Raw genomic sequence first — 23,375 nt, forward strand, 5'->3', positions numbered from 1 at the left:
CACTGTGCCGCTCACTGTGCTCACTGTGCTGCTCACTGTGCTGCTCACTGTGCTGCTCACTGTGCTGCTCACTGTGCTGCTCACTGTGCTGACTGTGCTGCTCACTGTGCTGCTCACTGTGCTGACTGTACTGCTCACTGTGCCGCTCACTGTGCTGCTCACTGTGCTCACTGTGCTGCTCACTGTGCTGCTCACTGTGCTGCTCACTGTGCTGCTCACTGTGCTGCTCACTGTGCTGCTCACTGTGCCGCTCACTGTGCTCACTGTGCTGCTCACTGTGCTGCTCACTGTGCTGACTGTACTGCTCACTGTGCCGCTCACTGTGCTGCTCACTGTGCTCACTGTGCTGCTCACTGTGCTCACTGTGCTGCTCACTGTGCTGCTCACTGTGCTCACTGTGCTGCTCACTGTGCTGCTCACTGTGCTCACTGTGCTGCTCACTGTGCTGCTCACTGTGCTGCTCACTGTGCTGCTCACTGTGCCGCTCTCTGTGCTGCTCACTGTGCTCACTGTGCTGCTCACTGTGCTGTTCACTGTGCTGCTCACTGTGCTGCTCACTGTGCTGCTCACTGTACTGCTCACTGTGCTCACTGTGCTGCTCACTGTGCTGCTCACTGTGCTCACTGTGCTGCTCACTGTGCTGCTCACTGTGCTGTTCACTGTGCTCCTCACTGTGCTGCTCACTGTGCTGCTCACTGTGCTGCTCACTGTGCTGCTCACTGTGCTGTTCACTGTGCTCCTCACTGTGCTGCTCACTGTGCTGCTCACTGTGCTGTTCACTGTGCTCCTCACTGTGCTGCTCACTGTGCTGCTCACTGTACTGCTCACTGTGCTCACTGTGCTGCTCACTGTGCTGCTCACTGTGCTGCTCACTGTGCTGCTCACTGTGCTCACTGTGCTCCTCACTGTGCTGCTCACTGTGCTGCTCACTGTGCTGCTCACTGTGCTGTTCACTGTGCTGCTCACTGTGCTGCTCACTGTGCTGCTCACTGTGCTCAATGTGCTGCTCATTGTGCTGCTTACTGTGAGTCCCTGGGCTCTTGGAAGGGGGCTCGTTTAGTTTAATTTTTTTATTCATGCCTAGAAATACTCCAAGATCACTTTTCTGATTATGTCCTTGTTGTCACTCCTTAGTGACTTCAAAGTTGATCAGCTGCTAAGAAATGAAAACACAGAATGGCCTGGGATTGGGGGCTTCAGGTTAGAATGAACCATTTACCTTATGTGTCTTGGCCAGATAATAAAGACAATGACCTAAACTGTGAACTCCACTCTCCCGTTAGCTATTGCACACTTCTGCTTTCTTCTTCCAGCACTGTTCACCCCGTTTGGCCATTTCACTGCAGGAGATGGAGAAAGAAAGCCAGGGGTGGGGGCTGGTTTAGTTTGTGTTTAGAAATTACTCTGAAAACCTGGAAACACAAGCTAGAAGCAAATAGCTAAGATCATACTGGGCTACAGGTTCAGTATTTTCTCTATGAGAAAAGGGACAGGGTTAACAGAAAGGTTCCCTCCCGTGGCTACAACACAGTGTGTGCTCTGCCCTATGACTCTGTGCCTGAACTGTCATGGCAGGCCGGTCTACAAGCCAGCCACCGTAGCCCATGTCCCAGCTATTGAGGCTGGGGTAAGACATGAGTCCAGGAGTTCAAGGTTAACCTGAGGAACATACTGAAACAGGAGGGGGAGAGAGGGAGGGAGGGAGGGAGAGAGGGGCGGACGGACAGACGGAGGGACAAAGGGAAGGGAACTCCCTGCCATAAATAGCTTTGACTGGCTAGGCCAATTCTTGGTTACAATTCTACTACATTCTCCTCCACAGCCATATGTATAGGAGAGAGAGGTCATTATTTTCCAATTAAAATCAGGGAAAGTACAAAGCAGAAAATAATATGATTATTTTGTCTAGAATCACAGAGTGTACAGTACATTGAAGATTAAAGAAGCCTTTGAGGCCTGATAGAATTCTGTCTCCCTCCAGGTGCCTACCCCATGGTCTCATTTCCACCAACAGCTAGTCCTTGACTCCTCTGCTGCCAAGCTTCACATATGTGTTAGCTTTCTTTCAAATAATTCACTTCATCCCATAAAACCCTTAGCATCTTTTATAGTGAGTTTCCTCTACAAAGGAATGGCTATTCTGTATAATTTGGCTTAAATAAAATAATTTAGAATGCTGTCACCATAGTAACAACAGCTCTAGTTAGGACATGTCTACAGGTAATCAAAAGAACATATGCAAACCATCCAACACAAAGGCGGCACTTAATGCATGATAGATGAATGGGCCAGTTCAATTACAATGCCACATCTGGCCTGATTTTCCTGTTCCTAACTGTGAGAAAATGACACTTCCTGTGCAGAAGGCTGCAAAGAAGAAACAGCTATCATCACGTGGCAAAGCATCTTTCCCATTTTCAAATGTGCAAACTGGTGGAGCCTGTCTCCAAGGCCACCCATCTGTATTCATAGCACCTGGGTACACGCCATCTGAATCAAGCAACTGAAAAGCAACAGGGCGATGAGTTCAAGTCAAATCCTGGTCCATCTCCCGGGACATAATGTTGCATTCTGGCCTGATTACTTCTAATATGAATGTTACTACAAATGCGAGTTGTTTTAGCAACATGAGCATCCTTAAGGAAGCCACACTTGGCAATAACAGCATTTTTGCCTCTCTATAAAGAAGAATCAGCACTTGGTATCATGGGGCTCACAGCACAATTCCCAGGATTTGTGGGGCTAACACAGGAAAAGACAAGTTCAAGGCAAGTGTGTTGGGAGACACTGTCTCAAAACAGACACACTTCTGTGTACATACACAAAGTAACATTTGTTTACTTATTGCATATATGTAGGCATTCATGAATCACAGCACACACATGCCATGGCACATGTGTGGAGGTCATTAGACAACTTGTGGACATCAGTTCTCTGTTTTCACCATGTGGGTCTCAGGAATGGAACTCAGGTCATCAAGACAGAGACAGACAGACACACAAACAGACAGAGATAGAGACAGAGACAGAGACAGAGACAGAGACAGAGACAGAGACAGAGACAGAGACAGAGACAGAGAAAGCAAGCATGCATATGCATGTGTCTCCAAAAACTGCTACTAAACGCTGCTAAGGGGTGGTAAGGACCTCTGGAAGGGGATCCTTTCCCAAAAGATCAGCTTTTCAACTAGTATGTTTTCAAACTCATTTAACTCTGAGTATGCTCAGGAGGTTCCACAAGTGATGGAATACACACAAGAAAATGAACGTCCATCTGTCCTGCTGGCTCCTCTGTGCTCAGCCAACGATGGGGCCTCTGTCCCTCCAGACTGAGGAAGGGCGGTTTGGGTTGTCAGTGCTAGTCATCTCCCCAGTCCATGAGACAGCTCTATTTCAGAGAGACAACAAAAGAAAAACTCCCTCTCCTAGTTCACACAAATGGTGCAAGATCTGTTTAAATGAGGGACCCAGAGACACTGTACCCTGACCATCACCAGTCCAATTGGCTCCCTGGGTAAAGTTCCATGCCAAGAAGAGGAAGCCAGAATGGTGAGAAGCTGCTAGCTCTCTCACCTACTGCCTTCTCAAGGACTACAATGTCACTATTAGAAAAGAGGCTTCCCCACTCAGCTGCAGGCGAAATGACATGGGAACCCTTCCCAAGGGCAAATGAACACAAGGACAGAAGTCTACATCTCTGCCTGAAGGAGCAGCTATATGTGAAAGAAAGAGCAGAAGACTCCAAGACTAAGGGCATTCTGAGAAACTGAACAGCTTCATGAAAACCAAAGAAAGCGAGGTGTGGAAGAAGCACAACGGTAGACTCATCAGATCTGACAGAGGAGAGGAGAGAGCAGGACAGGGCCCTCTTAGAGCAGTCACTGATGGAGACAGAAGGACTTTAAGAGTTCCAGGCTTGTACTCATCTAGGAAAGAATGGAGCAAGATACTGGACAGACCTGAAGATGCGCCTACGTGGTATCTATGCCCATCTACAAAGGAGGAAACACAAGTAGGCAAAGGGCTTCATCATCACTTGGATAAACACTGAGTACAAAGGAAGCTGTTCTGACCCATGGGCAAAGCTGTGCAGCAGGGGTTGATTGTTCTTTTGTTGTTGTTGCTATTTACGTAGTATGTGCTATGCACGTATCTGTGTGCCCTGCCTGCACTTGTGTGTCATGTCTCATGTGTGGATGTCAGAGGACAATTTTCAAGAGCCATTTCTCTCCTTCCACCATGTGGATCCCAGCAATCCAACTCAGATCACCAAGCTTGGCAGCAGGGCTCTTGAGGCCACTTCATCATCCCCAAGGGTTAACTTTACAAGTTAGCTTACAAACCAATGGGTTTTGTTACGCCATTTTCATACAACAATTAAACATGTAGCTCAGTCACCCTCAGCATTGTGGAAGACTGAATACCCAGGGTTTATACACACACAAACACACACACACACACACACACACACACACAGAGTAATCCCAGGACTAGGGCCTCTTGGGAGTAATCCAAAAGGAAACCTCATGAAACTACTTCCTGGGTAAACAGTAATATAGCACCCCACACACAGCCCACAAAATCCTCACTCAACCACAAGACCAGTCTCCCGGCCACACACAACCAAAGTAAGGAGTAAACACCCGACTGCCTAGGGGACTTGAGCCAAGCTCAACCTGCAATGCTGGCTCAGCAAGGACAGTATGAGGGAAGCTGCACTCATACAGTAAGTTCAGCCAAGTATCTAAGCCACACACGGTGATGGGGCCCAAACTCCAGCGGCCACTAGGAGAGGTCAGAACTAATCGAATACAACAGGGTTCAGACGTGAGGTTATTTGCCTGTGATCCCGATACTCAGGAGGCGGAGGCAGGAGGATCATGAGCTCAAGGCCAGCCCTGGTTGCATAGGGAGGCTCTGTCTCAAAATAAACCATTTAATTACTTTCACTGAATACCCAGGACTACACTAACACACACTCTCACACATTCACACACATGCACAAGAATGTATAAGACATGTAACTAGAAATAGGGCAATTAATGATGAAAATGTCTTACCAAACAGGGACTACCCCTAAAGAGATGGTGACTATACATGGTGGCAAGTCTCTGAGCCCAAGGCACAAAGTTGGAAAGTTTAAGGCCAACCTGGGCTACAAAGCACATTCCAGGTTAGCCTGGACTACAAAAAGAGACTTTGTCTATTACCTATGTAAAGTTAAAGAAAAGACATAAGTGCAACAGTAGCCCTTTCTTTGGGGATTGCCCTTTGCAGGGTCATGTCCTCTCCCTTGTCTACCATTCTAAATTCTGAAGAAAAGTCACACCTAAGCAACTAAAACAGTAACACTGCCTTGGGATTTATGGAACCCCAAACATCTGGTGGCCTTTAGAGAACATCTGGGCATGCGCTGACACAAAGCATGTAAACTGCCCTGCTTTTTAAATGGCAGGAAATAGTGTTTGTCTGAGGAGTTACTGGAACCGGTCCTGAGGGTGAAGGCTGACTGACTGTCAGGATCCGGCCAGAGCAAAGAACAAAGCCGCTTGAGCCTTTCCCCTCCTGATAACCATCTGCTCGTGTAACTGAAGGGTCGTCCCCCATGAGCCCTTTTCCCTCCTTATAACCATCTGCTCATATAACTCAAGGGTCAGCCCCTCTTCTCAGGGCCCTGGCCTTGAATAAAGCTGATCCTTTTCCCAATGACTCGGCTCTCAAGTACTCTGGAGTGGCACGCAGATACAACGACAACGACAATGGGGACTATGAGAACTAGAGATTCTGGATTTGAAAGGTGTTAATAGCCAACATGGGAAACTTCCTAGAGGGACTGACTCACAGAGTGAAGCCACCAGGAAGAGCAGCCAGCACAGCTGAAGACACCTGGCAGGCACGGCAGGTACGCTGCAGTGAGTTAACAGAGGTACTGCCTCACAACGGGGCCCAGGCTGAGAAAGGCACGTGAGGGCTTTACTTCCTTCTCCTAGCACGGGGGCACCTCTTCCTTTGCCTGTCTTGCTTTCTTACCTTAGAACTTCTAACGTAATTCCCAAGCAGGAAAGGGCACCGCACTCTGTTCTTGACCTTAAGGAGAAGCGCTGTGTCTTTCACTGAGATGTACATCCGCACCCACACACTGTAGCACTTCCCTGTAATTTCAGCATTAGGGATACTGGAAGGAGGAGGAGGATTAGCTCAGAGTCAGCCTGGGCTACACAGCTGGATCTTGTTTTCAGATGTCTCCTGCATCTCTGAGGCATTCCTGTTTTAGGGTCAATGATTTTCTAGGACTCAGAAGTTGTTGAAGTTACAGGTGTAAGTCTAGACAAAAGCATATGCGAGCTTCAGTGTCCCTTCCCAGAACACAGCACACAGTTGCTTCTCAGAAAACACTCCAGCCATGCAGTCACCAGAGCTGAGGAGGCAGGACTTCTGCTGAGAATCACTGGATCCCAGTGCCCATGTGGCTGACCTTTGTGAAGCTCCACGTCTCCAGGGAAAGCAGACAATACAGCCCAGGCATAAATATCTGGAAAAACGGGTGTAAGGAGGCGCACACCTCGGACCTGCTCCTGTGCTTCTCTCAAGGCAGACACTGCAAAGCTCACTTCCTCAAGTTCCAGACCATGACAGAGACAAGCTGAAATCACCTCTCTTGCATACAGTGAGTTCTCTTTCAGTGGCATATAGAGCTTAAAAGAACCCCAACCTACAACTTCAAGGACCAAATACTCCATTTTAAAAGACAGGATCTTATGCAGTTCAGACTAGCTTTAAACTCACTATATTGTAAAAGGACAACCGTGGGCTTCTGATCCTTCTGCCTCCACCCCGCCAGCCCGAGAACTACAGGCATGTAGCACCATGTCCAGTTTATGTAGTTTTAGAGACTCGGGGCCTTGTGACTCTCAGGCAAGTTCTCTACCAGTGAGCTCCACGTCCAGACCCCCAATACTCCAATGCTGAGACGAGACTGGTTTTTCAGACCCTACCCCAGTTTTCACTTTTTCCTGGCACTGAGGCAGCCAAAAGATGACTGAAGAACCCATCTGCTCCTGTGCTCAAAGCACAGCCAGAGCTGTTTAATACTGTAAGACTGTTTGGTTTGACAGAGCACTAGAAAGAGTCTTCAGGGAAAAATCTTCCCACGGCATCTCAAGCTGTGTTTGATCTTCAGTCCAAAAAACCTCACAGAGCAAGCAAATATAAGTCTCAACAACTGGCACTAAGGGCATGGTACTTTTTAAATTTAGTAAAATACTCAGTAGGAGGAAAAAATCAAAGCATCTGAGTCTAACCTATACCTCGAGCTTAGATACAGAGACGTTATAAGAGTCTGCAAAAATGCCTTTTTCAATCATGAAAATATTAAGTGAATTTTATTATCTAAAATGTAAAAATGCTAATCTAGACCAAATAGAATACAACACATATGTAAACACAGAACTTGAGAAACTGAAACAGGAGGATTGCCACAGGTCTGAGGCCAGCCCGGGCTCCAGAGATCCTTTCTCAAAACAAAGCCAAATGGCAATAATAACAACACATCCACATGCATAATGCTGGTATTTGCAGGAGTGCAAACATTTACAGAACGCTTTTCCCAGGAGCTTAGGGGCTAAAACTTCTATTTCAATTTCCAGCTCCCTTCGTGACTTTAGTACTTGATGCCACATGGGCACATATAACTGACTGGCTACAAGCTCAGGGTTCAGAAGGTTCAATGGCACAGTGCCTCTTGGCTCATGGTGGTGGCAGGTGACAATGATGAAAGCACCTCCAAGAACAAGCAAGCATCCCAACGAGAAGCAGAAAGGACAGGTAGAATCAGGCTTGATCCTTTCTTGCAAGACCTCAAGGGGCTTGTGGGAACTTCTCCATACCCACAGTGATCTAAGAAACGCCTACTAAGCTCTGCCTCTTAAAGTACCACTATGTCCCAATAGCATTAAGGGGCTAGGAGGCGGACTCCTTAAATGGGCAGACATGTAGGTAGAGGAACCATAACAATGTAATAAAGATGGAGAATTTCCAAGATGGCAACTTCTTTCTCACCCTCGCTTAAGACAAGGCCTTGTTGGTTTTACTCCCACCCATGGCTCCTGGTGAGGGACTGATTCAACAAGTTCAAGGCCAGCAGGACACGGTACACACTGTTGTAGGCCATTCAGCCACCATGTCTCTCTTCAAATTTTATGAACCCCAAATTAGAGAAGACTCTTCAAGGTCTTTAACAGCCCAGCCCTAAGCAACAGGCTCTGGCTTCCTGAGGACCCCTCTACTTTGTGGGGTCTGTGTGCTGGCTGCACGTGTGTTTCTGCACCACTAATTAAAGTTTTCTTTACCACTGATTGTGTCTGCTCCTTTCTGCTGTGTCAGACTTTCCCTTGTACTACATGTTGAACTCCAGGTTCTTCTTGGCTTTTAATTCTTTAACTGGCAGAGAAAATCCAATCAATCCCTAGACCTTTCCCAATGCTGCAACCCGTTAGTATAGTTCCTCATGTTGTAGTGACCTCCAACCATAAAATTTTGCTGTTACTTCATAACTATAATTAGCTATGAATAATAATATAAATGTCTGATATTCAGGCTATTTGATATGTGATCTCCAAAGGGGTCCTGACCCACAGGTTGAAAACCACTGTCCTAGACAGTGATAGCTTCACCTAGGGGACCAAGCTTTTAATACATGAACCTTTGAGGAACACAGTATGACTTAATCCAAATCATATTAAAACTCCTGGGCTGAAGACACAGCTCAGTGGTACAGCACTGGCCTTGGATTCAATTCCTAGCATACATCATACAAAGTATAGCTTGAATCCCTCCATTTCTCTTTCTGTCATCCCAACACCACCTACCTAGTACAAAACATTTTCTCCTCTACTCTGCTCCCTGGGAGAGTCTCTAAAACTCTGCCTTGTGGTAGAGCCTCTGACACTATGCTCCACAGTAAAGCCTCTGGTTCTCTACCCTGTGGTAGAACTTCTGATACTCTGCCCCGTGGTAGAGCCTCTGATACTCTGCCCTGTGGTAGAGCCTCTGAACCGTCTTTAACAGCCTCTTGGCTCTTCCCTGTTCATGTTCTGCTGTTCCTGGGAAAGCTTAATACAAGCTTCATGGCTTAAAACAAGATTCTTCAACTTAAGAAGCTAAGCCAACAGCCTTGGCTTGCTGCGCCTCCCTTTCCTCCTTAGCCAGCACTGTGCCTCCTTGACTCTGCCTTGTTCCTTGTCCCAGCGCTTCTTTGCTCCCGTCCTGAACTTAGAAGGGCCCTTATGATTACGTCAGGCCACACCTGGATTGAACAAGCCACCTCTCCCTATTTGTCCCAGTTTGGTTTCTATACTTCAATAAACACCACGATCAAAAGCAACTTGGGGAGCAAAGGGTTTGTTCACCTCACAGCTTACAGTCCATCACTGAGGGAAGACAAGGCAAGAGCCTGAAGCAGAAATGATGGAAGAATGGCTGACTTGCTCCCAGGCTCCCAGCCCAGGCCCACCTGCCTAGGGACAGTATAGTCCACAGTGGACTGATCCTCTATCAATTAGCAATCAAAAAGTGCCCCACAGATCAATCTGATGGAAGAGGTCCCCTCTTCCCAGGTATGTCAAACTAATAACCAAGATGATAAATAGAACTACCATTTTACCTCAGGGAAAACTGATTAGCTGTTTCATTTTTGTTCAACATGAAGTTGAAAGTTCCAATCACATTCCACAGAGCCAGGTACAGCGTGGCTTCCTCTTACTGGGCCCCCTTCCTGTTTCCCTGTGTTCCAGCCTCAGAGACTTAACTGGTTCTCAAGGGTCCTCTTCCATTCAGCCTCAAGGGCTTCTCATGTGCTCTCTCCACTGCTCTACCTCCCAGGCAACCTTCATCTGATCAGCTCTTGATCAGTGTCTCTAAAAGTCACCACACTCACAGGATACCCTCCCTGATTCCCCAGCCTACCCCTGAGCTTTTTCCACCCTGTCATTCTTTTTCCTTCACAGCTGGACTTAGGGTTTATCTGTGAATATTTATGTTAGGTCTGTCTTTCTCCATCACACTGAAAACCCATAAGGCATAATCATAAACCCTCACAATCATCAACGGGTTGCTGGATCAAAAGATAAGCAAATGCTAACAAAGGTTATTGGAACAGAAGATTTAGATGTGGAGTATGAATTGCATAAACCAAAGATTTTAGCATTAGCCTTTCAGACTCAGTGGGTCAGACTCAGCCAGTTGGCCACTCATTGCTTCAAATCTCTATCACCCACCAAGTCTTCTGCCTGCAGCCTAAATCTGTCACCCTTCCTACACCGAGGACTGTTAGGCTCTTTGGTGTTGTTCTGAATCTGTCATACTAATCCTGCAGACAGACACATCACATGATCATGTGACAGATCACTAGAAAAATGTTCTAGAAACATGAGTGTTGTACCACTTGTAAGTCTGGGGTTGTTTATAAATGAGGAATTCTTCCTTAACCCCTGACTTCCAGGGTCTTTCCTCACAGGTCCTTTTCCACTCAATAATATCCTATATTCTGGAACCAGTCAATGTTCTAGAACTAGAAAGTTCTAGATTTCAAACATGGGCTTGTACTTGGAAATTTTACTGAGCTTTGAACCTTAGTATAATGATGCACATAGATCAGGATAATTATTTAACAATTCTTGCAAAACCAAAGTACTAGATAATCCAAGTGCAACCCTATTCAGCAAGGCACCAGCCACACAATGTCACTGCGTATGTTCTTCTGCTGTTGTTTTGGTGCTCCTGATCCAGGGCTTCTGTTTCGTAACAACTACTTTGTTCTGAGTCTCAGCAAGTCCAGGTTAGCCTCTAAGCTTAACTAAATAACATAAGAATAATTATAAGAATGTCAAGACTACAGAGACAGCTGTGTTATTCCTAGGATCCTGGAGACCAAGCTACACCATTCAGGACACCCATCTTCACACAACCTGTGAGTATTTGTGTAAAATGTTCTTTCTGACTCAGGGGAAATAGCCCACATGTTTGTGCCAATGCCCACCCATCCCTTGCCATGGCTTAAACAAAAATGGCCCCCACAGGCTCATATACTTGGTCACTTTGTCACCAGGGAGTGTACTGTTTGAAAGAATTAGATGGACTAGGAGTATGGCCTAGCTGGAGTAGGTATGGCCTTGTTGAAGGAAGTACATCACTGGGGGTGGGCTTTGAAGTTTCTAAAGCCCATTGCCAAGTCTGCTTCTGTCTCTCTCTCCCTTCTAGAACTTCCCTCTGTTTCTGCCTACAGATCAGGATGTAAAACTCTCAACCACTGCTCCAGCACTTGCCTGCATGCTGCCATGTTCCCCACCTGATAATGGACTAACCTCTGAAAGTGTAAGCAAGCCCCAATGAATTGCTTTCTTTTATGAATTGAATTGGTCATGGTGACTCTTTACAGCAGCAGAACAGTGACCAAGACAGAAGTTGGTGCTGGGAGTTGGGTATTGTGGCAAAAGCATTGACCATGCTTATTGTTATGGGGATGTAGATTTGGGGGATTTGGATTAAAAGAGCAGCTGAATGCTTTAATTGAGACTTAATGAGCCATCCTAGTAGGAGCATTGAGGAGAATAGTGCTGAAAGCAATGTGGGCCTAGCTCAAGAGGTTTCAAGGTGAAGAACATTAGTAAATGTCCTAGAGACTACTGTGGTACTTTGGCAATTTGGATACTTACCGAATATTTTGCTGTGTGCCCTCATCTTTAAAAAAATATCTGCCTGAGGCTAACCTGAAGAGTTTTGGATTAATGGTGTTGGCAGAGAAGATTTTAAGATACCCTAGTAGTGACTGTGATGTATGGTTATTAGTAATCACTTCTCCACAGATCTATAACGAAAAGGAGCAAGCAGGACAAGAGAAGCCTAAAATGTAGTTTGAGGAGAAAAGGAGCAGCAGGGAATGTTTTGTTGGAGCCAAGTCCAGTGTTCATGGTGATAAAAAGCTTAAAGAAAAGCTTGATGCTACACCGATGAAAAGGAATGGTGCCCTCTGGGAATAACCCCACCCAGCTAAGATTCCAATTTGTGAAAAGGAGTGAAAGATTAAGCAATGAAGGCATCCATCGATTACAGAAAGCTGATGCAAATATAACTGAAGGAGTGGGGCCAAGTACCAGCCTCACTAAGCAGCAGAACTTGAGGTTCAGCCATGTGGTTCTAGCTTTAGAGTCGAGAATTCAGAAAGGGCTTGTGGAACCTCCCTCCTCAGCTAAGGAAAGCCCCTGAGGCCAGGTGTGTGTCAAGGCTATCTCTTCATGAAGTCACGGAGTGAAGCTGTGAAAGTGAAGTTGGCATTTCACTGGAGACACTTAGATGTTGAAGATGCCAGAATCATGGGACACCTGCCAAGAGCAGCTACAGACCGAGGGTGGAACTAGCCAAAGACAGAAAAGTGTGATGTAGTCAACAAAGCTGAAAGGTACTGGAGACCTAAGAGCCCTTTGACCTCAGATGTAGTGATGGAGAATTTGGAGTTTGCTCTGCTGGCTTTCAATCTTGCTTTGGTCCAGCATTTCCTCACGATGCTCTGTTTCCTCCTTTTTGGAACAGTAACATATATCCTACGTCACTGTATATTCAAAGTATGTGGTCTCCTTTTTTACTTTGATTTTACAAGGGGTTACAATTAAGAGAATGCCATGAGTCTCAAAAGAGACTCAGAACTTTTACACTGTGTTAAGACTGGTATAGACTATGGGGACTGCTGATGTTGGGTTGACTGCATTTTTGCATTATGATGTGACTACAAACCTATGGGGGCCGAGAATAGAATGCAGTGGTTTGAACAAGAATGACCCCTCTAGGCTCCTGTATTTGGCTGCTTAGTTACTAGGGAGTGGAACTGTTTGAAAGGATTGGGGTCTTGTTGGAGGAAGTGTGTCACTGGGGGTGGACTTTGAGGTTTCTAAAGCCCAAGCCAGGTCAGTTGGTCTCTCGGTCTTTCTCTCTCTGTCTCTCTCCCTCCCTTTTTCCCTCCCTACAGATCAGGATTTAAAACTCTCAGCTACTGCTCCAGCACCTGCCTGCATGCTACCATGTTCCCTACCATGATGATAATGGATTAAACCTCTGAAACTGTAAGCAAGTCCCCAAGTAATTGCTTCCTTTTGTAAGAGCTGTCTTGGTCATGGTGTCTCCTCACAGCAATAAAACAGAAACTATGACAACCCCCCCCCCCCTCTTTGGTCTTGAAAGCACTTTCTCTGTACCTGGCATTGACTTTCCTTTTCTTGAGTTTGGGTCATTTTGCTTGTTTTGGCTTTCTCACATGATCCCATCTTGAATGATTTAGTCAAGTGTAACTTAGTTCAACAGGTCTTCCCAGCAGCCCAGACTCCCTCAGACATCACTTTATTCCCACAAATCAAACTGCATACCCTGAAGGTCCTCACGGGGCAGGCTCTGATTTAATTCACGACTGTACTCCCTTCTTCAAGTGTCAGAATCACGTTTATTCAATATGTAGGGAACACTTCCTGATGACATGCTGGGTGAAATGAACTAATGACCAAGGGTTCAATATCATCAGAGGGACATGAAGCTAGAGAACTCATGTCTAAAGATGACCCTTAGCAGGCTTGTTCACAGGAGAACCGTGGGGCTTCCCAAGAAAAGGATGTGCTGAGGAAATACAAACAACCAACAACAGAGATGGGATGTTTCAGGAGGCCATGAAGCTTACCCCAGAACTGCAACTGAGAAACAAGTGTCATCATGAAGAAATTCAGAAGGCAAGATGGCTCAGCCACTAAAGGCACTTGCCACCAAGTCTGACAACCTGAGTTGGATCCCCGGAAGCCACACGCAGGGTGCAAGGAGAGAATGGACTTCCACGAGCTGTCCTGACATTTTCCTGTGCCATGGTATGAATGTGCAAACACCCATACACAATAAACAAACAATAAACAAATAAATAAAATGCAAAAAATAGAAAGGGGGAAACAGAAGAACCCCAAGTTTCAGGAAACTTTCAGTTTCAGGAAAATGAAGAGGAAGGTTCAGGGGGAATATGTAATCGGCATCCAAGACCCTGACAAACTCAATCAGCCAACCCGCAGGAATGGACTATGGCTAAAAATGACAGGTATATGATCAATCTTTCAAGCAGCCTGATAGAATGAGAGACAAAAATCACAGCTCCAATGAAATGGGAAGTGGCTGAGAATATAAAATAGTGAAAAGGTGGGGTTCTGCAGACAAAGCGGGGGACTAACACCTCAAAGTCATCACTGCTCCAAGGATCAACAGGGAGCAGAGAGAGGACTATGAAGAAGCCTGTGATGTGTGAGTCTGGGACATCTATCTTCTAGCTCAGATTAATTGTATGAGTCAATAAACAGAAATGACTTTTAGAAGAATTTAACAATTTCTATAAAGATGTGGTCAGTGTAATAAACAGTGTGTACCCTTGTGGTTTGAATGAAAATGGCCTCCAGAGGCTCACAGGGCACAACACTATTAGGAGGGTGGCCTTGTTAGAGTAGGTGTGGCTCCGTGGGAAGAAGTATGTCACTGGTGGTAGGTTTTGAGGTTTCATAAGCTCAAGCCAGACCCAGTTCATCTCTCTCTCTTCTGCTGCCTACCAATCTGGATGTAGAACTCTCAGCTCCCTCTCCCGCACCATGTCTGCCTGTGTACTGGCATGCCTTCCCCCAAGATAACAATGGACTAAAACCCCATAAGCCAGCACCAATTTAAACACTTTCCTTTAGAAGTGTTGCCATGGTTCTGATGTCTCTCCACAGCAGTAAAACCCTAAGTAAGACAATTCTTAAATGTCTGTTACTTTTCAAGTCTCATTGTCTATGTTTTATATATACCAAAACTTTTTGTTACACACACACACACACAACCAGATCTACAAGGGAAAACTAGATAAAAATCATTTAACAAAACCTTCTCTCATAACAAAAATAATCTGATCAGGAATGCGAATGTTATTTAAATGATATTTAAATGATATTTAAAGTACACCGTGCTTAGGGTTTGCTTTGCTTTATCTACTTGGATTTTACATTTTCCCAGATGTTCATGGCTTACGATGGCAATTTTATTCCTTGGGCAGAACTAGACAAGCTTTGCAGGTGCCCCGTCCATCAAAAGAAACTCACAGATTATTAGTGAACGCCATGAATGCCAAGTTTATTAAAAAAAAAATGAAGAAAGTCAAATCAAAACTAAGCTGTGGAGGCTGGAGAGAGAGTTCCACGGTTAAGGTCTTCCAGAAGACCAGGGTTTGAGTCCCACCACCCGCATGGCAGCTAACTCCAATGCCAGGGAAGGTAATGCCCTCTCTGGCATCCGAGGGCACTGCATGAATGTGGTACCCAAACATACAGGCAATCAAAACACCCATAAACATATGAGATTTTTTTTTTCAAAAACTAAGCTGTGTTTATTGGCAACATTCTGGTGCTCACAGGAGAAGAAAAGGTAAACAATCAAAGCCAAAACCAAAATAAAAAAAAAAAAAAAAAAAACAAACCAATACCAACAGAACTCAGCCACATGAGGATCAGGGGATAGAAAACACACGGCTGTGTGTTCATTAGTAGTAGTAACAAAAGTCAGCTTGCTTAGCAAAACTTAAGTCTTACCTATGATTTCACAGAAGAGTGCTCCCTCCCCCCCTTTTTTTTCCAAGAAAATAGTTTTATAATAAACCAAATACATGAAACACTCACTAGATCCTTTGTAATTCTCACCAGCGTATAAATGGCCCAACAGTACAGACAGAAGTGTGATCCTGAAGGAAAGAGGAACAGAGTGAGCTGAGAACCTTTAGTGCATTCCAGTCACTGTCAAGAATTCAACAAGCATTTCTTGTGCAACAGGATCTGTTCTCTACTTGAACACACAATTCAGAGGATTTGAAGTATGTGACCTTGAACAGAATATATACACTCCTGACGTACGTTGTGGGGAAATCAACACAAAGGGGCGGCTGGTAAAAACCAACTCCATATTCACATATACACATGTAAGAGATGGATACTGATGATGACGCTTAATGGTTAACAGTGAACAGAGTGTATGTATGAACAGCTATCCCAATTTTGCTAAAATCACATCCAAACCTATACTTTCCTCTGCCCTGATCTGATGACAGTATTAGTGTATGAATCAAAACTAGCTGGTAACTGTCATGATGGAATGGAACTACAATGTGGACCGAATCCCAATCCATGGGCTCATTTCTAATCAGGTACAAGCTTTTGGATGTGGGGAAATTTACTGATAGACTTAACTGATAATACACTTAAGTAGGAAGTAGGTTACTGGTTTTGTGAGGGAAAGCAAAAGGGTTACTTCAAGTATTGACTTAAGAGGGTTATTGAAGTCAAATTAGTGGTTAACTCAGATTCTGAGGTAGTTTCACAAACTAAGTCCACAAATTTCTTGAAATGCGATTCTGCCCATCAACTCCGAAGTTTTAACTTCAGCGTACATTTTTCTCACTATTACATTCCCATAACAAGATCTGAATACTCTTGACAAATAGATCTGAATCCTCATTCATGGCAGGTAGAATGAACGAATGAATGAATGAACGAACGAACAAATGAATGAAGGCAAGTATTAAAAAAAATTCCTGCAGTCATAAGACCTACTGAAGGCAAACAAAGGATTCCAGATTCTAACCACGAAAAGAAAACATTTAAGAATGTCATCCCCTGAAACTCATAAAGAGGATCCTCCATGCTCTGTAGCTCCAAAAAGAAGAAGGAGCAATGAGGGTGCGGGGGTCGAAAGGAACTAGCAGGTTCGGAAGCCAGTAACTTCAACTGGAAAGCAGAATACAAAATATAAAATAATGAGAAAAAAAAAGCGAAGACAGAGAAGCCCCCGGAAGTAAAATCAACAATCGGGAAAGGAAAGCAACAGCGTAGAAGCGGCCACCGAACGCTCCCACGGCTCAAAGCTGCGAGTCCGCGGCCCGCAGGAGGCCCCTGCGACGCGGGACAGCCACGACCCCGGAACGCAAACCCCCAGCCTGAGGCACCGCGGGGGCGAGTTCCCGGGAACGCCTCCCCGCCCTTCTCAGGCAACCCCGCCCACTGGGCCCGCCCCGTCCCGCCGGCTACTCACCGGATTCGCTTCCCACATAACGGTGCGAAATCGAGCGGAGAGAGCCTGGGGGAGGGGCTAGGCGTGGGGTCGATATGGTGGGCTTTTTCCGAGGGTCCCCGGGAGCGAAAGGACCGAAAGGCACCCTTTACGGAAGCCTTCCTTCTCCCCCTCCCCGTCACAAGCTGGCGTCTTCGGACCATCGAACCTCCCCACTTCCGCCTGGATCCAGCCAATCAGTGGCGGTCCCGCCCACCGCAAACTCGCTCCGCCTCTATGGCGCCCTTGGAACTTCCGCGCGTGCTGTCGCGGGCCGCCTTTACCTGTGTGGTAAAGCTGTTTGAAGCCGGCCCTCATACCCACCACGTGATCGTCAAACGTGGCAGGCTGCGTTTCCTCCATGCAGAACCTACGTTTATTAAAGATCACCTTATACCGAATTTAGTGGCCAACCAAGTACTAGGCCTGAGAAGCACAACTCGACCAATGGCTTAAAGGTTAAAGCTTCAAACCTCTTTGTTGTTTCCAACTCCCTCGAATTGGAGGTGATGGTAGTTCTACCTGAGGGTGTAAATGAGCTTGCTGAAATCAAATGCTTAGGTGTTTGCAATCTAGAAAATAATAAATAAATAAAGGGAGCTATTGGCCACGTGTCACTGGGCTTGGAAGTGAACACTGACCTATATGTTGTCCCTGTCCTCGTGGATTTTAGAATCGACAGAAGAAAGCAAAAAGTAATTTGGAAACGCAAGAACGTAAAAACGTGAAGTTTTTGACAGCATGACAAATATGGCGGTTTTCAAACAGGTTTACCTGAGTGCCTTGAAAGCTAAGGCCTCAAATAGGTTCTTACACCAGTCACAAAAGAGGTACGATGGAAGAATATTCTTAAAGGCAAAGAAGTAGTGTGAGAACATAGGTGTATTTTTAAAAATAGGTCAAAGAATGACCACAGATTCAGAACCTAATTTTTTTTTTTACATTTTAATGATATTTTTCCATTCCCATGTGTATGAATCTATTTCTTCAGACTATAGCATTCCATAGTTTACATGTTACACACATATCTTAAATAATCTACTGTGAGAGACACAAGTTACTATGAAACAAAAATTAATATAATCACTATTTTTGTTCAGACATTCATTAACCTCTTTGGAACTAATTCTTAGAAATGATACTGTTCAATAAGAAATTCTAAAAATCGTTGCCAAATGGTTAACCAGTTGCCCAAATATTTATTGCATAGCATAATTATTTTTACTTACTACTTTGAAGTACATTTGCTAAATTTGCGTGCATATGCATATATACATATATTCCTGAATATTCTTACCTGCTAATCCTCTGCTTATTCCTATGCTTTGCCATGCTATTATAATGTATAGATTCCTAATGTACTTGCTCTTTGATAAGAAATATCTCCTAATCTTTTTCAGTTTTTTCAAAATAATGCGTTCTCATCCAGAACACACTTCTTCCTGTATTTCAGGCCATGTGTCGGGAGTTGGGGTGGGCTGGGTATATGAACCCAGAACCTCACACATGCTGAACACCTCTTCCACCACTGAGTTATGCCCCTCCTGCCTAAGTCTCTGATATCTTTAAGTACACTAAAGCTATTTTTACAACAATCTTTATGTGTTTGATTTGGCTATTTTATAGGGTTTTTTTCCAAGTGAAACAGTTTTCATTGCTCTAATTTAGGAAAGCTGTTGACTTTTGTAAACTTACCGTGTCATATCACCTTGCTAACTCTTAAGGCTTCAAGGAAAATGAAGTATAACTCTCAACCCACAAAAGATTCTGTCCTAACTTCCCTGGTTAACTTGCCTTGTCGAGACCCACCCGGCCTTTGAAAAGGACTAGCACACAATTGCTTCAATTGCTACTGCTCCCTTCTCAAGGCTAGCTACCATCATCCTGCTACTACAGCTGATTAAAAGTAATCAGGATCTATTCGTGTAGCTCAAGGTCATCTCAAATGTTCCATCACCCAAAGGCTGAGATTACGGTCATGTGCCATCACACCCAGTATAAATTTTAATCATAAGTAAAAGATAAACTAAGCTAAGAAAGTCTTATAAAACTAACACACTATGACAAGTATAGTTAATTTCAGGAGTGTAAGGGCAGATAGAAGAATAGTCAATCTTTTCATGTCATTCGTCGTATTGATGACCCAGATTGAAACAGATACAGCAATGAGATAGAAGAAGCAACTGATAGCATCTGAGAGCCTTTCATATACTAAACTCGGGATAGAAAGAAACCCATTTACAAATAATAGTGCATTTCAAGAGTGTGGAGAATCACCTAGAGACCCTTCTTACTGCATTAAAGCTGATTGAATATTATCTTGTTCTATACTTTCTCAAAATTTCCCAAGGTTTTAGAACATCTTATTTGCAGGCAACATTATTGTATGATTAAAGTGCACAGATCGGCTCTCCTTCTCACTGGACCTGCCTGGGCCCTTCCAGGTGTTTGGAGTTGTAAGTCAGGATAACTTAACATCTTACTTGGCTAAAGAATGAAATGAATCTTAGACTCTCTAAAATATTCCTAAATAGTTTCTAATATATTCTAAAATAAAATAATATGACTTCATTACCATCTCCCAGTTTCTGAGGTGGTGGTGGGTGCTAATCATTGGGGGTCACTCTTTCGAAGCTTTCCCAGGAACCGCCTTCTATGTATAATCTGTGCAGTGTCCTTCTTATGTAGTAGCACAACACCCAGCAGGGGACCACCTCTCTGTTTCAGTGGATTGTGGGCCCAGAGCCAGAGCGCTGGCAACCCTGTGTGCGGATCACATGGTTCTAAAGAAGACTAGATTGGTTTTTTTCTCTCTCTCAGGTTCCAGTGTTTGTGGAGATATCATAAGCCAACCCTGAGCCAGCCTAGGGATTACTGGGTGACTGGAAGATGTTTTAGGTCTTTGAATGACAGGGGAGGGTAGGAGAAAGTGCAGAATGGGAAACGTTAGATCAGAGATAAAGAGTAGGGATGAGGCCCATGAGAGAACCTGAAAATTATCAGATGCCCTGATGAACACGCAGGCTCTGGTTGAAGTTACGAGGGTGGGGGGGGGGTACATTTCCCCTAACCCAACACAGAGAAAAGAGAACCAAGCGAATGGTAAGATACAGGATGCAACATTGCATATCATTTTAATATTATTACCATAGTTGTCACTCCTTTCTTTTCCCTCCCTTCTTTCCATTTTTCCAAATCTAGGCATTAGCCATCCCCATCTTCAGACTTTTTGCCTCCTACCTGAGTGAGCCTTCCTACCTTTGAATCTCAGAATGCTTTTTTAATTGGATAGCATTAAAGAGAAACATTATTGATCATGCTATCCAGGACTCCCATCCAACGGTTGCGTTTCTCCATGTTAACGCCATGGCTTTGGTACACACATTAGCTGGATCATTTCCCACATGCCTGAAGCATACTTTGATTAGATTCCGTCTATTCCCATCTCCCCTCCCCCTGATTGCTTTTCTAACGACCACATTCATAGCCAGAACTCGAGGGGCACCAGGAGAGGAGGAGAGGGACAGATTCCTGTATCAGACAGGAGAAGAGGGGCCTGGAAGAAGGCTCAAAGGGAGAGAGGAGGGGCCAAAGGAGGGAGGGAATGCTGGAGAAAGCGCATTTGCACTTACTGAATGTAAAGACCAGCCTCAGTCTGAGGAGAAGCCAACAATGGGGCCAGGCCCCAGAGTCTGCCCTGCTGTTGAAATCTGACAGTTAACAACCCCAACAGGAATTAAGAGGTGAAAGAAGCAGGTGAAACATTTGCAGAAGCCGAGATAAGCATTCCTGGGAAGGAATTCTCTTTTAAAAACATCAAAATGCAATCCCCACAGATTTTAATTAGGAAACATGACAAGGAATTAAATTCGACCTTTAAGAGAAAAAAAAAAAAATGAAGTGCTAAGTAACTCCCCACACTCACTGGAAGGACTCTATTGAAAATACCAGCGGTTATTAGCTTTAGCTGCTGGGGGAAATTATCCGAGCACAAAGATGGGCATCAGCATTCAGCTCACAGCATCAGGCAAAAGCAGCAGCTGAGATGTGTGTCTATCCTAATTAGAGGATGCAGGGTCTGAAAAGGCCCTGGAGCCGCCGCAGCCACATTCCTGGCTGGGGCTTTCCTTCCAGGAATGCCACATTCAGGTTTTGGTCATCACCACGTCCATTTTTTTTTTTTGACTTAAAAGGAAAAGACTAGAGCAGGGATAGTAGGAAGGACTCAGGAAAGGGTGCCTGAAGCTTTGATATGGAAAACAGAAAGCTTACAAACACAAAACTAGCCAGAGAAGGGATCTAGAAAAGTATGTGAGGAGAAGGTGAGGGAAAGAAAACTTTGAAGAAAAGAGCAGGTGGAGGGTGGACTGCCCACACTTAGTCTACTCCAGATCCATGGGCTAGCTTGTCCCCTAGGAGCTCACCCAGGGACGTCGAGAAATCACAGTCAATTATCTTGTTTGAATTATTCCTCAATTCTTCATTCTTCATTTATGGGGTGCCTTCCATGTCTGAGGCGCTCTCTCTCTCTCTCTCTCTCTCTCTCTCTCTCTCTCTCTCTCTCTCTCTCTCTCAGGTCAGTAAGTAGTAAGACCCCAAAACAAACAAACAAACAAACAAACAAACAAAAAACCCTACCTTTGTGCTACTTACATTCTAGGCTTCAGAAGGTATCACAACATGTGTGAAAAATAGTCCGTTACAGAGTTCAGGGTAAATAGCATTGTGACCACCCAGGATTGGCCTGGGAAAGGGAACATTTGGGAACAGCTCAGAGAAGATAGGAGTTAATGATTTAATAGAGATCTTAACAATGTGTTCCAAGCAGGGCAGGCAGTCAATGCAAAACTCCTACACAGCAACAATGCAGAGAGAGGGGAGAGAGAAAGAGGAGAGAGAGAGAGAGAGAGAGAGAGATCGCTTTGGGAATAGTGTGTGTGGTGTGTGTGTGTGTGTGTGTGTGTGTGTATCCATGAATTTATACCTGTATATATGGGTAAGGCCCAACAATCTCATGAAATAGCACCTGTTCTTCTTGCAAGGGAACCAAGGTACAAAAAAGTTATTGTGCTCAAGTGCAAGGAAGCTTAACCTTGGCAATTCACTCCAGAGCCCCAAACTCTTGGTACTTCACTCCAGGGCCCTTACATGAGTTCTCAGTGTGAATTTAAGCCACCTTCTTCTGACTGTTCAACCCCAAATGGATTCAGGTTTCCTCCCAAGAATGGCATGTGCTATTCTTTCTTAAAGGAAACCGTGCCACTTGCTGTGGTACTGCCGGTGAATGACCTTTACCCTAGCTCTTTGCTCCTCTTCCTGACTCTCAACTCCAGAGGCACCCGTTCCTGCTAGCTAGTCCTTAGCAGCCAAGGTCTCCATTTGCCAAGTCAAGCACACGTCTGTGGGAGGAGTTTTGGCCTCCCCACCACCACCACCAGTCAATGGGGTTGATGGGGGTGCCTCTGTTGGTTAATAATGCCAACAGGTCAGAGGCAAGAAAGCATGACCTGCATTTAAGACTGTATCTTCCTGTTACCCCTACTATAAAGGATACCGCAAGGAGAGGTGCAGTGCCTCCACCCCAGCTTTTGGCTTTCAGTGCTCTTTAACCTTTCCTCTCAAGGCTGAGTACCTTCATACTAGAAGTTAGCAAACTGAGCACTGTGAACGGGCATGTTGTATGGTGAATGAGTTATCCATCAAAAAATCCAAACAGTTTCTTTTTAAAAGCTAGAATCTTGTTTCTTCTCCTCCTACTCGTCCTTCCCCTGGTTCTCTTCTTACTTCTCAGGGCTTCCAGGAGTCCAGAGCCCCACTCTGAAAACTGCCCACTATTCTCAGAACCCAGGTACTTTGCCCATAGTTACAACTCTGTGTTGACCTTAGTGTTGTTAGCATTGTGCTGGTGGGTGGGGATAGGAGTTTTTTCATTACACTTTCAGTTCCCATTTTCTTTGTTAGAAAAACTATCTAACCTTTCATGTTTAAATAAACCTGTTTTTATGACACAAAAGGCCACATTCACCTCCTACTTTGAAACTCTTTCTTTCATGTGACTAGGTGCTTCAGGGGAAGTGAAGGAAAAACTTGGGATGCATTGTTAGTGAATAAAAAGAGCCAGGAGCCTCCAGCAGTTCGGGCCTGCCCAACAGCATGATATTCAGCCAACCCAATTCTACTTTGGAGCCTCCATCTCTGTCTAAAATGAATGGTTTGGTCTTGACCGTCATCAAG

General features: G+C 44.9%; 1 protein-coding gene and 1 long non-coding RNA gene across 15 annotated transcripts in view; one reads left to right on the plus strand and one right to left on the minus strand.

The window, feature by feature from the left end:
* The window catches only part of Parp11 (poly(ADP-ribose) polymerase family member 11), a 54,237-nt gene that overhangs the window by 30,196 nt on the left and 666 nt on the right, over nt 1-23,375 (minus strand). For 4 of the 11 annotated variants that reach the window (XM_085839872.1, XM_021164587.3, XM_085839870.1 and 1 more), the window contains exons 1-2: nt 21,795-21,912; nt 1,220-1,340 (exon numbers count right to left, since the gene is read on the minus strand). The gene's annotated coding sequence lies outside the window, so the exon portion shown is untranslated. Of the gene's footprint in view, nt 1-1,219; nt 1,341-15,718; nt 15,781-17,123; nt 17,315-21,779; nt 21,913-23,375 lie in introns of those variants that run through there. The other 7 variants (XM_085839869.1, XM_085839871.1, XM_021164584.3 and 4 more) reach the window with 5 other exon arrangements.
* LOC115031304 (uncharacterized) lies at nt 10,650-14,804 on the plus strand. Of its 4 annotated transcripts, none has more exons than XR_003836922.2 (4): nt 10,650-10,965; nt 11,281-11,369; nt 11,861-13,111; nt 13,623-14,804. It is a non-coding gene; the product is annotated as an uncharacterized LOC115031304 (long non-coding RNA). The 4 variants fall into 4 exon arrangements; XR_015047561.1 differs by having other exon boundaries at nt 10,655-10,833; nt 10,915-10,965; nt 11,861-14,804; XR_015047560.1 differs by having other exon boundaries at nt 10,657-10,965; nt 13,018-14,804.

This window comes from Mus caroli, unplaced genomic scaffold (genome assembly GCF_978045245.1).
Source record: "Mus caroli unplaced genomic scaffold, Mus_caroli_1 scaffold_7, whole genome shotgun sequence".
In the NCBI taxonomy this organism is placed as follows: Eukaryota; Metazoa; Chordata; class Mammalia; order Rodentia; family Muridae; genus Mus; species Mus caroli.